The 13,857-nt window shown below is 36.3% G+C and overlaps 1 protein-coding gene and 2 long non-coding RNA genes across 3 annotated transcripts in view; 2 read left to right on the forward strand and 1 right to left on the reverse strand.

Annotated features, from left to right (window-relative positions):
• The window catches only part of LOC111259700 (intracellular coagulation inhibitor 3), a 49,032-nt gene that overhangs the window by 25,683 nt on the left and 9,492 nt on the right, over positions 1–13,857 (reverse strand). The window lies entirely within an intron of this gene.
• LOC111259701 (uncharacterized) lies at positions 193–5,497 on the forward strand. The gene is made up of 3 exons (XR_002679775.2): positions 193–379; positions 3,038–3,326; positions 3,828–5,497. It is a non-coding gene; the product is annotated as an uncharacterized LOC111259701 (long non-coding RNA).
• On the forward strand, positions 9,303–12,956 carry LOC147753592 (uncharacterized). Its single transcript, XR_015310715.1, has 4 exons — positions 9,303–9,460; positions 9,949–10,192; positions 10,758–10,994; positions 12,179–12,956. It is a non-coding gene; the product is annotated as an uncharacterized LOC147753592 (long non-coding RNA).

The following is a 13,857-nucleotide window of genomic DNA, read 5'->3' on the forward strand; positions in this document are numbered from 1 at the left end:
GAATATAAACTGATTACGTGAGAGCAGCACGTACGTATAGTATTGTTATTAGTATTACTATTTTTATATCGTTGTATGAATTAAGGCTCCTGTTTTTCCTCTCCAATAATCAGCAAAGGCGACACGGGGAAGTTCAAATATTAAAAATGCCACGATTTTTTTTGGTTCATATCGTGATCTAGGACAGCGTCATGAGACTTGGTGTGGAGATAACAATGGATCTGCTATCAATGTCTTGAAGAAACGAAGTATTACCTCGTTTATTTGTTCGCTAAAATGAAGCCAAGATGTGTATCAAAATTCTGATAACTTAAACACTTCAATTAAGCTAATTAAAGATCACTGATTTCTCCAGTTGTGCCACAATATCGGGCTTAAGGTGAGAGTGCTGACTTGCGGCGATATAAAGGATAAATTAATCTTGATTGTTTTAAAAAATACGAGTGCAAATCAAGTCAGTATTAAACTTGCGGTTCTTTTTAAGGAATATCCGCCGTTACAGAATTTAGTATGTTCTACTATTAAAAAGACTTAGGCTATAGTTTTAATTTAATCGTGACTACGAAATACTGCTTTAGTTTACCAAAGGCATTTTACAAATCCCCAACTGGCGTACCAGATAGGAATCAGTGCTTATTAAATCAAATAGGATTCTAAACATTATGTATTTTGAACGGAAACATGACTTGAGTCATAACAATGCACAATCTCAATGAAAATATACAGATATTTTGTACCGTTTAATAAATGATGAATGAATATCGACTGAAGCTAAAACAGTTAAACCTCAGTAGCGTTTTTGTAATACGAATTTGGCTATCTTGACGTCACTAGGGGTGTCAGCTATTGTAGTCAACATTAGTCAAAGTAGGCGTCTTGTTCGCACATGCTTTATTATAATTTGTCAAGAATATGTAAAGTAATAAAATTCGAGATATCGCAGTCGATAATAAGAAAATTGATCCAGCAACCATTAGTAGCTGTTCACAAACATCGTTGTACAAACCTAAATGAAACTTACTCGCGTATTTCGTGTAGCCTGAAATTTGTGCTTAAAAGAATATTTGTATTAAAGAAATATATGCTGAGAAAGATATCCGTAATTATTCTGAGGCAAATCAAAAAGTCGAGAATTTTGTCTTGTCGAAGACAAACGGAGTATATTCCAAAAATAACGAGACCGTTCGTCTTTTTTGATGCGATAGCAACAATTCTATTACCATTTTAAGGTGTCATAGCAGTGCTGTAACTGGCAGCAATGACAGACCACTACTACGCGTACGAAATTTAGTAATTACTACTAAGATTCTATCTCGTGTCTCTCTATCGCTAAGATTGTTTTTTGTGTGTTTGAAAATACATCTACTCACGCTTACTTTTATTCAATCGTTATTCAATAGATGGATTTTAGGGCCAAATAGCATTTTTGATGGTTACCCTTATGTGAAGAAGCTGGGAATCCAGGTCGCCTGACCTCTCTTGAAACTTTCTGGATATCGTTCCACTTGTCGGCATCATGATAGCTCTCCCAGTTTGAATTAATTGCCTTTTTTGACAGTACTCCGTATTGAAACAGTAAGAAAAGACACTTTCCAGTTTCTCCTTTGCGGAGAGTTTAGAAAGCTACTTTCAATAAATGTGGTGTGTAGGCAATCGCGTGAAATCCTTCATTTTTAACGCTTCGACATTGCTAAATCAGAGTAAAGTTGTTCCGCTGAGGTTTTCTATAGCAATTTATATATATTCGTCTAGTTTTATAAAACTAGACTTAGGCGTAACGCTGATTCTTTAATGTGGAATAGGACCGTTCACGTGTTAGTTTTTTGGTATGAATTTGTTAAAACATTACTTCAGCTTGGTTTTGATTTCTGATTATATTACACAACTGATTATATTACAAAACCTCATTGCGACAATAATCTATGATTAATTAAAATTTGTATAACCCTAACTATAGCTATATTACATTGGCACTTATGCGCTACAGTTATCTGTAAATATATCCAAGACTTCTTGTAGAAGCTTTTTATCTCTAGCTTGGCCCAAATTCCACACTGGCGCTGCGTAGATTGTAACCGGTGCAACATATTACAGGATAGTTTGACGTATAAGTTGAGGTATCTAATCAAAAAAGTCTACAGTTGCTACATCGTGCCGTATGTTCCGAATGACAGCTAGATTTTCAACTGCGTTCTATGACCTTATATTTACACCGCCTATGTTGTATTCTTGCTTTGAATTTCCATGGTCTAAGTGTAAAACGGAGTAGTTTTCGACAGATATTCTTGGATCAAATCGTTTATCTTGACCTTGCTGCGTAACAGATTTTCTCTGTAAATTTTACATGTCTGTACATCATCTGCGTATATTTTTACCGACTGTGACAGCGGCATTGTGTATATTAGAGAGTTCATATATGGGGCCTATTATTGTACCTTAAAGATATCCAGACCTTACAGTAGCACACTCAAAATATTGACCGTATACCGAACTGACATGAATATATATAAGCACAAACTTCAGGAGTTCTATTGCTGAGGAAGTTTTCAAGCCAAGCTACTAGAAATCTTTATGCTTTAAATTACTGAAAAAAGTCAGCAACTTTAAAATCAAAGAATATAGCTTCAAAGCATTGAGTTACGTTGCACTTGGTCCTATTCGAGTTGTATCCAATATCTGGAATACTGTATTGTGTTCTGGTCTGTAGGCGAATTGTGGGTCCGATATTAGCCCCTGTGCATTGGCACTTTTGCATGTATTGAGCTACGATACTTTTTAGGACGTTGCATGCTAGAGATGCTAACGATACCGGTTATACATTGCAGGTGTTTGTACTTGAGCTTCTTTCGTGGATAAGGTAGACGGTAGCTGTCCTAAGTATTTCTAGTACATCTCTTTTACCGAGCCATCTTTAAAAAACTTATGGGGGTACTGTGCGTACTGACAGCCCAAACTTCTTCATTACAATAAAGAAATGTACATCTTGTGTTTTGTGTGTTTGATTAACATTGCTCGGTATTGCGTCAATGTGTTGCAGACTTATGAGTTCTTGCCGTTCCTGGGTCAACGTCGTCATGTAATTCAGTAGTTTCTGGGTTAGCCCGATCGGTAACAACTAGACCTATATCGACCGTATTATCTTACTGAAAAAAATAATCCTCCACGCGATTACCTTAGAGCGGTAGTCCTGACCTCTTCGCATGAAAAGTCTTTTTTCACTAAAATAAGCACGCTCCACCGCGCGAGAACCTGTTTTAAACCCCTATAAACTACTTACATCGCAAAGTTTGCACCATTAACAGAAAGCCATAACCCAGTAATGAATGGTAAGTCTATTTTTTGTTTCTCTAGACAGAAATTAAAATTATAGATTATTCCGTTTTTTTTTTTTTACAATAAGCCGGCATTCAAATAAGTACAACAAAGGGTTATCATTATTATTTAAATAGAATCGAGTTGATGATCATCATGTGGATTTAACCGGATACATGTACAAAGTACTGTTGATGGAAAGGATCCTGTCTTCAGGTAGTAAGCCGCGATAAAGAAATATTTCTACGTCCCAGATAGAATACAAACTACACTGCTGTAGCCAACGTTTAAAACTTCGGTTTAGAACCTAGCTTTACTTCTGAGTTCTGAGTTGCTTCTCTGAGATTATATACACTTCTCCGCGGATTTTAGGTAATTATACAGTCCTTCGGTAGTTATACAACCTCCTTATGTTCATCCAAGTTTCAGTTATTAGCAATTTCGGTGGGCTAGCACTGTTACTTTTTTTGTGTATCCCTTCTATTAATATTTGCTCCTTTTTTTATCTCTTTTAGATCTAATACACGATTGAGTGGTTTCGCTGGCACCTCGATTCTGTCGTCGCTTCATCTTGCGGCCAATCGCGTGTCGACTGCGACTTTCTAAACAGCTTCTATGCAAAGTTCCATTGACATAGGGTTTCATGCCATTCTATTAACCTACCATGAGTTTCTGTAAGCCCTTCCATTAATATCTGCGTTCTTTCGTTTTCTTACTAAAGTTTTTTTTTCATTTGCTTTCTAAGCTTTCTTTCTTCAAACAAAAGTTTTTATTTAAATCAAATAAATTACAAAAATACATTATAAAGAGAAGCTTACAAACTCACAGCACAGGAATTTCGCGGCATTTCTTGGGTGTTTCCGGAAAGCTGCGCTGTCAGACAATAGTAATTTTTCTTAATTAAACTCACTGTTGAGATTTTAAGGCTTGCTTGAGCTATTACCTTTGATCCTTAATTTACTCACGCAATAACATAATAACTATAAGTTCAAGTTAAAAAAGCACCTGTAATTTCTTAAACTTAAGCCTATAGCTGCCCCTGACCTGTATATGCATACACATTTCACCAAAATCAAGAAGCTCTACATCAGCGAAAAGTCGAGAAAGCTCTTGACTTTTATCTTGGAACCCTGTTACGTTGCCTGAAAGTTTTCTTGTAATATCCATCTGGCTGTCCTGCATCAACCTTGCTAAAAAGCTGAGAAGGCTCCAAACTTTTTTTTTACTAATAGCTAAATAAACATACACAAGAAATCGAGAGAACGAAACACATAAAACGTTCAGCCCTTCGATTTTAAATGTCTAGCTCCATCTTAATTTAGACGGATATGTATAACTATACGTTATAATAATTTAAGTTTTCAGCTCAAATGGTTTACGTTATATCTTTGCAACGTATAATTTATTCTCTACTGAATTCAGGTATGTGCTGTTATTTTTGTTGAATCAAAGCGGATCGTGTATATCATATTTATATTATGCCACACTTTTATAAAAACCCTTTAATTTCGACTTCACTATGTGTGACTACATAATATATTTGACAGAAGCACGGCAAAAACAGAAAAATGTCTATGGCTCAGGCTTAACAGAAGAACATCAATGTTCTATTTGACATGTGACAAATACTACAAACACAATTCTATATATATATATATATATATATATATATATATATATATAATCACTGAGCGTATATATACTCTCAGTGATCATCAGTTTATTGAGATAGCAAATATTGAATTTGACGAAAAAAGTGCAAGAGCATAACTTGCTGGCAACCTGGTAAGTACTTTTGCTCATGCAGATAACTATATTTTACAATTTTTGTCTATGAAAGAAGGTTCTATAGTCTGTCACATTAAATAAATCTCTTATTTTTCTCTCTAAAGTTTGCACTTATCAACTAACTTACGTCTTTTGATATATCTAGTCAATCTTTGTGTTTAATTACTGAGGTTACTAATGTGTCAGTACCATGCACAGATCCATATAGCTCACCTTTACATCTGTTATTTACTTTAGTTACTACATAATAAGATGATTCTATCGGTATTTTAGAGCATATATATGTAGGTAAACTATATCAGGAGCGAGTAACAGCAGGGGGAGAGCATATCTACCAGAATAAATACTGCACGGTGTAAAATTATAAATACGTTCTAATAAATAATATTCGAAGGCACACATTGTCATTACTCGGCGACACAAGATATCATCGCCGCGCATTCTCACGGACTGAATCGCGGCAGACAGAAGCTTTTTTTTAGTAGATAGATTTTTATAGATTTAAGTTCATATAATTTAAACAGTTTTGATGTTCTAAAAAGGAGTGGCGTATTCTACCATCGATTCTCTCAAACAAAACACAGACAATGAGATTAGGTATAATAATGCAAGCTACAAATACATAGAGAAGCTTTCAGTGCTCATCTCAATGCATAAACAGATGAGAAAAGATGTACTTAACATATACAGACATGGTGTCGTTCTATATTATGCATTAAAAGTTACGCAAGTTTTCGACCTGTTAAATAGTTGTGGACGTTTGACTAATGTTTGACACGTTATTTTAGAAGATGTGCATATACAAAAATACCTTCCTTGCCCTGGCTTGTTCATGTCCGCCATCTTTGTTGATACGTACATATATTCCGCTCACTCTGTTGGTCTTGATGATGAATTCGGCAGTTTATATAATTTGATTGTTGCTAAAAGGTGGATATATATATTTAATCACCGCCTTCTGAGCAACAATCAAAAAATTGAAACTGGCCATTTCTTAATTCCTTTTTGTAAATATTTCTTCGCTAGGTAGTTGAAAAATTCTAAATGATACACAATGTTATACACTAAAATATACACAATGATATCTAAGCGGGCCGCTAAACTCATTGTACTTACCACAAACTTTCCACAAAAGATATGGTCAGAAAATCTAAGATTATTTCTTGATCATCTTAACCAATAGTCGCAACAGGTCTTAAAAGAATTTATATATTGTAATGGCCATAAGAACAGTGATGAGAACACAGATGGGCAAAATCATGCCATGTATGTATAGGGAATTCCGTATTTGAGATACAAACGGAGCTGTCTACTATTAATGGAAATGCCAGCTATCCATAAAAAAACAAGCAACTACATAAACATATTTAGCGTTATAAAAAGTACTTCGCTTTATCTGTTTCACTTGTTTAAATTTATTTATACCTTGATCACAGTATACATATGCCATAGCAATTAGAGCCGGTTGCCTCACGGCAACATAAAATAGAGATGACTTTCCTTTGATGTGAATTAATGTTACGTTAATCTAAGAAACTAAAATAAGATTTTTATTACCATACATAGTATGTGGTCTTAAAGGTACACATGGGTCTTCCAATAGGAGTGGAACCACGCGTATGGTGAAGTTTACCTTAACTGTGCTTTCGCGGCGGGATTTGTTTAAGTCGTCACTTCGCTAAAGGTCTAAATGCGGCACTCATAAAGTGTTTATTTTGAACGTATTGGTAAACTTTGATTGAATCTTCTTAGCTCATCTTGAACTAGATTGTCCTAATAACCATAATTTTTAACGTCCCTAACTTACCCAAACCGAGTTGAATTTCATTTAAAAAAAAATATCCAGCTCATTTAGAAAAGAAAAGGCTGAACCTCATAAATTTGTTTTCAAAAGCTAAGAGAGATGGCCTCTATGTTTCGAATTTTACGTATGGTATCCCAGTTAACAGAAAACGAAGTCTGCTTCAAAATTGTACCACACCGTATCCTAATGGTTAGCCTACAAATATGTTACCCACCGAGATATCACAGAAGATGGCCTAACGTATCTGTCCTCTCCTATCTCACTTTATACTTAAAGGACTTAAAACGCTGCTATAATCTATTTACCGACAACAAGCCGACGTTGAAAGCAGGAGTTCGACGACCATTGAATTTTGTACTCTTTTGAACACAATAAGCATAAGGAAGATTTCTTGCAAACTTAATTTATTCAATTATTATTTAATGATTATTTAAAATAAAAGTAATTGTATTGTTTCATCTTGATACAATTCTTTAATGAACGATTTCGAATAATTTTATCTGCCCATGTGATACAGAGTAGAAATTCTATAAAAAAGTATAACATTTAAAAAGGAGTGTTCAATTATAACGTCTGTTCAAAAAAATAAATTTTTCATTTTCACAAGATCCATATTTTATACATCAGAATGCTTTTGCAAGTTATGATAAATGCAGAATAGGATAACCGTGGGTAATTTTTTCATTCGTTACGGCCAGTACAGTTCATATGCATCACGAGAAATCTGAGAGGAGGCAGATATTCTTGCACCTTTATCTATACTGACATTGTTCGGCTTATTTTTTTAACGCTTTCTGCTATTCTTTCTGTGTGAATAAATTTTCGGAATCATATTTTCTGTATAGAATTAAAGATTAGCTGAGACGGATCTTGGTGGACTCTGCTAAGGTCCTATGAGACAACACGGTACCGTTTTACCAACGCTGAAGTTAGAAGCAGAAATAGCCGCATGTTTATGACTATTACAGTAACGTACCCGAAGAGATGCACATTATTTATCTAAAATACTCTGGCCCTCGGCTTATTTTGTTGAATATTTTAACTGCAGCTTATGGCAGATGCACTCGAATTAAATCTCAAATAATATTTGCATATATTCGAATAGTTAATAGTAAAGACGTGATGTCACAAAATTTTTTCAGGAATACTTATAACTATAAACCTAATTCAGATCAGCATCATTTTTTCAAAGATTCGCTTCCCTTCAGCCAGGCTTTTTGGTAGTTTTAGTCCGACCATAACTGTAGCCTAAATAAAGTAGTGATTGCTGCTAGAGGGGATTAAAGATGTAAATAAATAACTCTGCATTAGAAGAGAGTTGCACATATTCAGTGCATTGTTTTTACCACGATGAAGTAGAAAATTTAAGAATGCGATTATTCTTCGTTTTTTTTTTTATTTGTACACGCACTAACACGCGACTGTTGAACACATAAAGGAAGTATTCAAAACATAAAGCAATCCTGTGGGGGCCAAAAAAAACGAGCACGATTTTAGTGCAATTTTGGCATTTTCTAAGAGCACTCCTCATAAATCTTTCCTTCTTCTTTTTTATGTCAATACAAACAAGTATACACCAAGTATCTTTAAGAGTCGTTGAATTTTGATTCTCGTAGAAAGTCTGGTTGAGGATGGCGTTGATTTTTACATGCCCTGGCCGTACTGTACATGAATCGACGCATAAGACAAAACATAAATGTTTCGAAACAAACATGTTTCGATTATGCAATCGAGTCTCAATGCCGTTAAGAAAACTTTAGCATCGTTGCTTACGAAGTGAGGTATTAGCGCAGCAAAAAACAATATGCCTTAAGTTATAATCGAAACGATGTAAGCTAAGGATAATGCCTTTAATAATGCATTATATGTATAATGGTTACTTAATGCAACAGTGGGTTTTCAATACCTTGACAATGGCCGTGGTGTATGTACTTAGACGATTCGTTTCATCGCCGGATTATGTCATTGAAACAATTTGTAATTCATTTTTAATATTCCCATAAAATACACCCTTTGCTTCAATGAATCAAGGCTTACATGATAACGCAAATATATCTTAATTAAATGAACGGTTTTAATTTTTAAGCGAACTGGCATTGTTCGCCTTATTGACAGTTTGAGGATTATACTTTTTCTATCTATGCCGTAACGTAATCTTTGTTTTGGTGCCTAAGTGAAGCGAGTACTAATTAGTAACTGCACTGTTCGTGTAAATAGTCTACGGGGAACTCTAAATTTAGGAAATAATCATTATGATCGTTGGTCCACTATTACTTACGGTGCAAAAATGTCATATACTATGTACCATAGACGAACATGATACACAACTATTTTCTACCTGGCAAAAAAGATTCGAAATACATTAATAAATCTCTGATATATTTTTAGCACAATTTTGTTGCAGCCACTGCGGCAAGACTGTGCATAATATGTATGAACGTATCCCTCTCTTGCCCAGACTGCGATAAAATCGACTGCAGTGATGGATGGTCTGTCTACAACTACAATGAGAAAATGCGATGAAACCCCATGAAGGTGATCCCTTGCGCAAATCAGGTTACTAGCACCAATATACCCATCGCTCTGAATGTATATAAAGTAGGGTCCCCTTCAGAGTAACTAGTGTATATTCGTGAATATATTAGAGCGAACATGCACATTCAATCGATACTCTCTGCGCAAAAATGTTTATAACACACACACACACACACATAGCTGTTCCTCTATCATAGATAGACTAGCTGTCGACAACAATCTGTACTTCGAAGACCAGTCATGCATTACCTGTACTCATACAGGATAGTATTAGCCTTGAAAGTGTACTTGACATTGATAGGACACTGTAGTATTATCAGAGTCCAGAAGATTTTACCCGGTTTTTCAGTCGATCTAAAATTTCTAGAACCCATAGGGATGCGATTTTAAAACCTACTTTTGTGAATCTACTTATATACATAACTGCTTCGACTTCATTATTGTTAACTTCACTAGTTCACCAAGGCCCGCCCATATGACCCTCACGTGTTCTGTGTCTCATATCATAGCGAGAACGAAGTATTCACCAGGCCTAATATGCGAGCATAAGCTTTACTGGACTGTGAGCGCCCGCTTCGGCTAAGAGGTGCCGAATTGTTGGACTCAGCAGATATCATTCGTCCAACTCGATACTGGGCCTACTCTAGCTTCATCCGAAATACACGCTGCGCTCACCGACAAGCTCCGACAGATGGATCGGGCCTCGCGACCTTCAACTACCCAGCCGAAACAATGCCGTCGGTATACCTTACGGTATTTTGACGAGGCCTTTTTTACCGAATTATTTAGGTTACATACATATTACTAACTTAAGTAGGGTACAATTTGTGTGAAATATAATTGTTTATACTTTTTGTATATATCCTTTTTAAGGAGCGGCATGATTGCTTGCACCATTTACCCACTGTCTCTTGATAAGTTCATTTTATATGAAATCTTCAGAAAGGTAATTGTTTTTGGTTGTGGTTATAACTTCACATTAGGTGAGTACCACAATTGAATCGTCTTTAAATCCAGTCCAGAGACTTTCCGCTCCGTATTTCACTTATCCATGGTAAATAATACTTTTTTAATAAAGATCTTGCTTTGCTATACGATTAGCTTTTGTGAATAAAACTAACTTAAATGAAAACCTGTCTGCAAATAGAAGCTTGGCCTTACGTCGACTCTACGTATGGAGTAATTGACTGAAGATTCAATTCTTATACTTTTTTAATCACATAGTTAAATCGGATTATCACTTTACATTAGTTCTTTAACAACAGTGTATTATGCATAGCGTGGATATTTTGTATTATGAGCGTGTGTCATCTGGCAGATGCGTACGTTGGTTGGTGGGAACCAGGGGGCCCTAGCAACTGGTAACTTCGTCCGCTGTGAGAACCCCTCTAGTGAGCTGATCTGAAGTGATCGTTTAAATTACAAGCCCGTTACGAGCTCCCCTCAACCAGCCGTCTGTTCAAGTCGACGCACTACCAATGCAATCTCGCATCTCCCCAATAGGGTAATATTGGAGCAGCGATGCGGAGGGAGGAACGAAATGCCTAGTAGCCAGGTAATCATTATCGACTGATTACAAAGCGGCATGAATGTCTAGAAGACTACCAAAACCAAATGACTTTGATCCAAAAGACCCTTTTGATATGCTTTAGTTCGTTACATGAATCAGGTTCATTACAAAAATATTAATGACGAGATCATTGTTTTATCCTATGGGAGGTTTGTTGCAAAAATGTTTTTATTTATTATAAAAAACAGGATTTAAGGAGTAGGTCTGAAAATACTCTAAATGTATTCGTCAAATGCATAAGAGGCTACAATCGGCTTTTGGAAACGAACTTTTGATAAAATTTGATTTGTCGCCCAACTAGGAAATACGAGGTAATGAATCTAATATTAGGTAGCAACTTCAGCGTAATTTTATTGAAAGTTATGCTGAAGTTGCTACCTTTAGTCTTATATACAATGGCAATAAGAGTAGTCATGCAAATTATTGAATATTTAAATTATTGAATAAACTGGAGGCAGACAAAACAGGAAAAGAACCGAAAGAACGAAGGAAATGTATTTTATGTTCCCTGCGAAAGCAATCTCTAAAATATTCGTTTATTTTCACTAAAATAGACATCGTATTAGCACAGACTGATGATGATGGTGATGATGATGAATCGCCTTAAAATCACATTTCCAATAAACGATTATGGAATAGCGATAAGAATACAATTAGCGGCTTTTCGAACTTTTGCAATCTACATTGCTTCCCTTTTACCAACTGTACTAGGGGTAAGAATTGTGCTAATGACAAGCTTTTAGTGAACTACTGAGTACCTCGAAAAGCAAAATTGAATTTACTAAGTTCCCAAGAGCAAAGCCGGCTATATCTGAAATTCTACAATGCGCACAAAATAATGTAAAAGCTGTACTTACGGATGACTTTCCACCACCACACCGAAATGACCTCCAAATGTCGTGCACTGAATCTTCGTATCGGTCTAAAACATGTTTAGTCCATTAAAAGAATAATTAAAGAAGAATTCCTTGAACAGGCAATGTGTAGACTGCTTACACTTAATGGATAGCAAATGCTTAACATTTTCTATTCTGTTAAGCCATGTTCCATCGCTTGCTTTCCTGACCGGTGGATTCTGACAGCGTTCAATGCATACAGGGCCCACACAGTGATAAATAATCAAAGCGACAGTGACATCGCTTAATGTATACGTTTCAATACTCCTTCAGGAAGAGCGCGCCCTATTGAGTGTATTAGATGCATCAGTTTACTACCAGTTAGCCTAGTCTCGAGGAGATCGGCTGCCGAATGCGCGCAGCTCAAAGTGGCCCCGCGCTTTTCAAGCCGCCCTTTCCCATTGAGACCTCACTGTTGGCGCTGGCCCCGCCAGCTTGTTCGAAGCAATAGCCTCAGCTGCCTGAAGCAGCTGCAGAATTCGACTCGAACATTGAGCACCGATAAGGTGAGTGGAGCTGAGACTGCGGCAAGACCAGTAAGCTGTCAGTGAGATGACGATGACTACGCCCAAAAAGATCTCCTCACTACCCAAACTGCTCAGGGCACCATTATGGATATGAACAGGGCGATTCGGATGCATGCCAAAACCAACTGGTTTTGTCGGCCCCTTCTCCCTCTGCCTGAAGCCATGGTGAAGTAATGAATGAGAACGAAGTATGCACCAGAACTGGATACCGAGCGGCAAGCTACAGAATGCCAACCGTTGTGCAACGAACTTCAGAATCAACGGGGGAGGGGGAGAGAATTTGCGAATAAAAGTCTGTCGAGAGAATGAGAGAGTCGTCGGCCGAAAAACTCTCTCGAGGCAGCTGCGACGAAGAGAGAAAACGAAAAAGAGAGCATCTATCCTCATCCGTAGCAAAGTATGCAGAGTCGGTTGTATTTATTGGAAAGGTAGAGTCAATAGGGTTGGAAGCACCAGTATGAAAGTACCTCCTCTCTTAAAGGGTGTTGTGTAATAACAGCTCGAAGATTATAATAAGAGCAATACAAATAATAGCCCTGAAATATATACTCCTCTTTATTACGCATATTTGTATACTTCGCCTATTACTGGCAGTCGGATTATAGTCTTGGGTGTACCGCTAATACAACCGGAAGTAGTCGATTCAATTTATAAATGCCAAATTTTCATATCGATATTTTATTACCGTAAATTAGATCAGAATTACATCGGTTTATTGTATATTTATTTATATAATAACCACTTGAAAATCCTATGTCATAAGCATACTTTTTCAGTGGTCCTATTGTAATCCCTATTTAAAAAACCCATTCCCTATTCCTGTAAGAAGGAGATTTAAGAACATGTGGGAAAGCACACTGATTGCGGGAAGCTAGTCGATTGGCTAGTTAAGTTAGACGCCTGTTTTAAATTGCTTGGCAAGGTTTGAGTTACGAATTGTTACAAGAAAACTTTAATAAATAAAGGTTCGTTCGTATTCTGGGGTTTAAAATACAGCAAAACTATAGGGCATATATTACAAGTAATATCTTGACAAAATAGCTCACAGAACGTGTTGCGTCGGCAGACATACATATAGGCTACGGATAAGCGTTTTATTTGGCTCTTCATAAGCCGTCTACTACCTCGTTATGAAGACAGTCGATTCGGTTTTCATAACCAACGCTTGCAGAAACTAGTTCTCAGCTTTAGGCTCATGTCAGATTTACTCTTTACCCGTGGATTCGCTGCTTTCATAATGCTGTTTGTTTCTTCTTGCTATAGTTCTACGCTGTTTCATTGTAAAGAGATCCTAAAATTTGAGTTCTTCAGTGAGTTATATATATATATATATATAGTAAGTCGACTAAAACATTCCAAACATTTAGTTTCAGACATATCTATATTTTGCGGTAATTAAAACAAAATTTAGCAAAGCCTTATATA

The sequence above is a fragment of the Varroa jacobsoni genome, unplaced genomic scaffold, assembly GCF_002532875.2.
Source record: "Varroa jacobsoni isolate VJ856 unplaced genomic scaffold, vjacob_1.0 scaffold_358, whole genome shotgun sequence".
Taxonomy (NCBI): domain Eukaryota; kingdom Metazoa; phylum Arthropoda; class Arachnida; order Mesostigmata; family Varroidae; genus Varroa; species Varroa jacobsoni.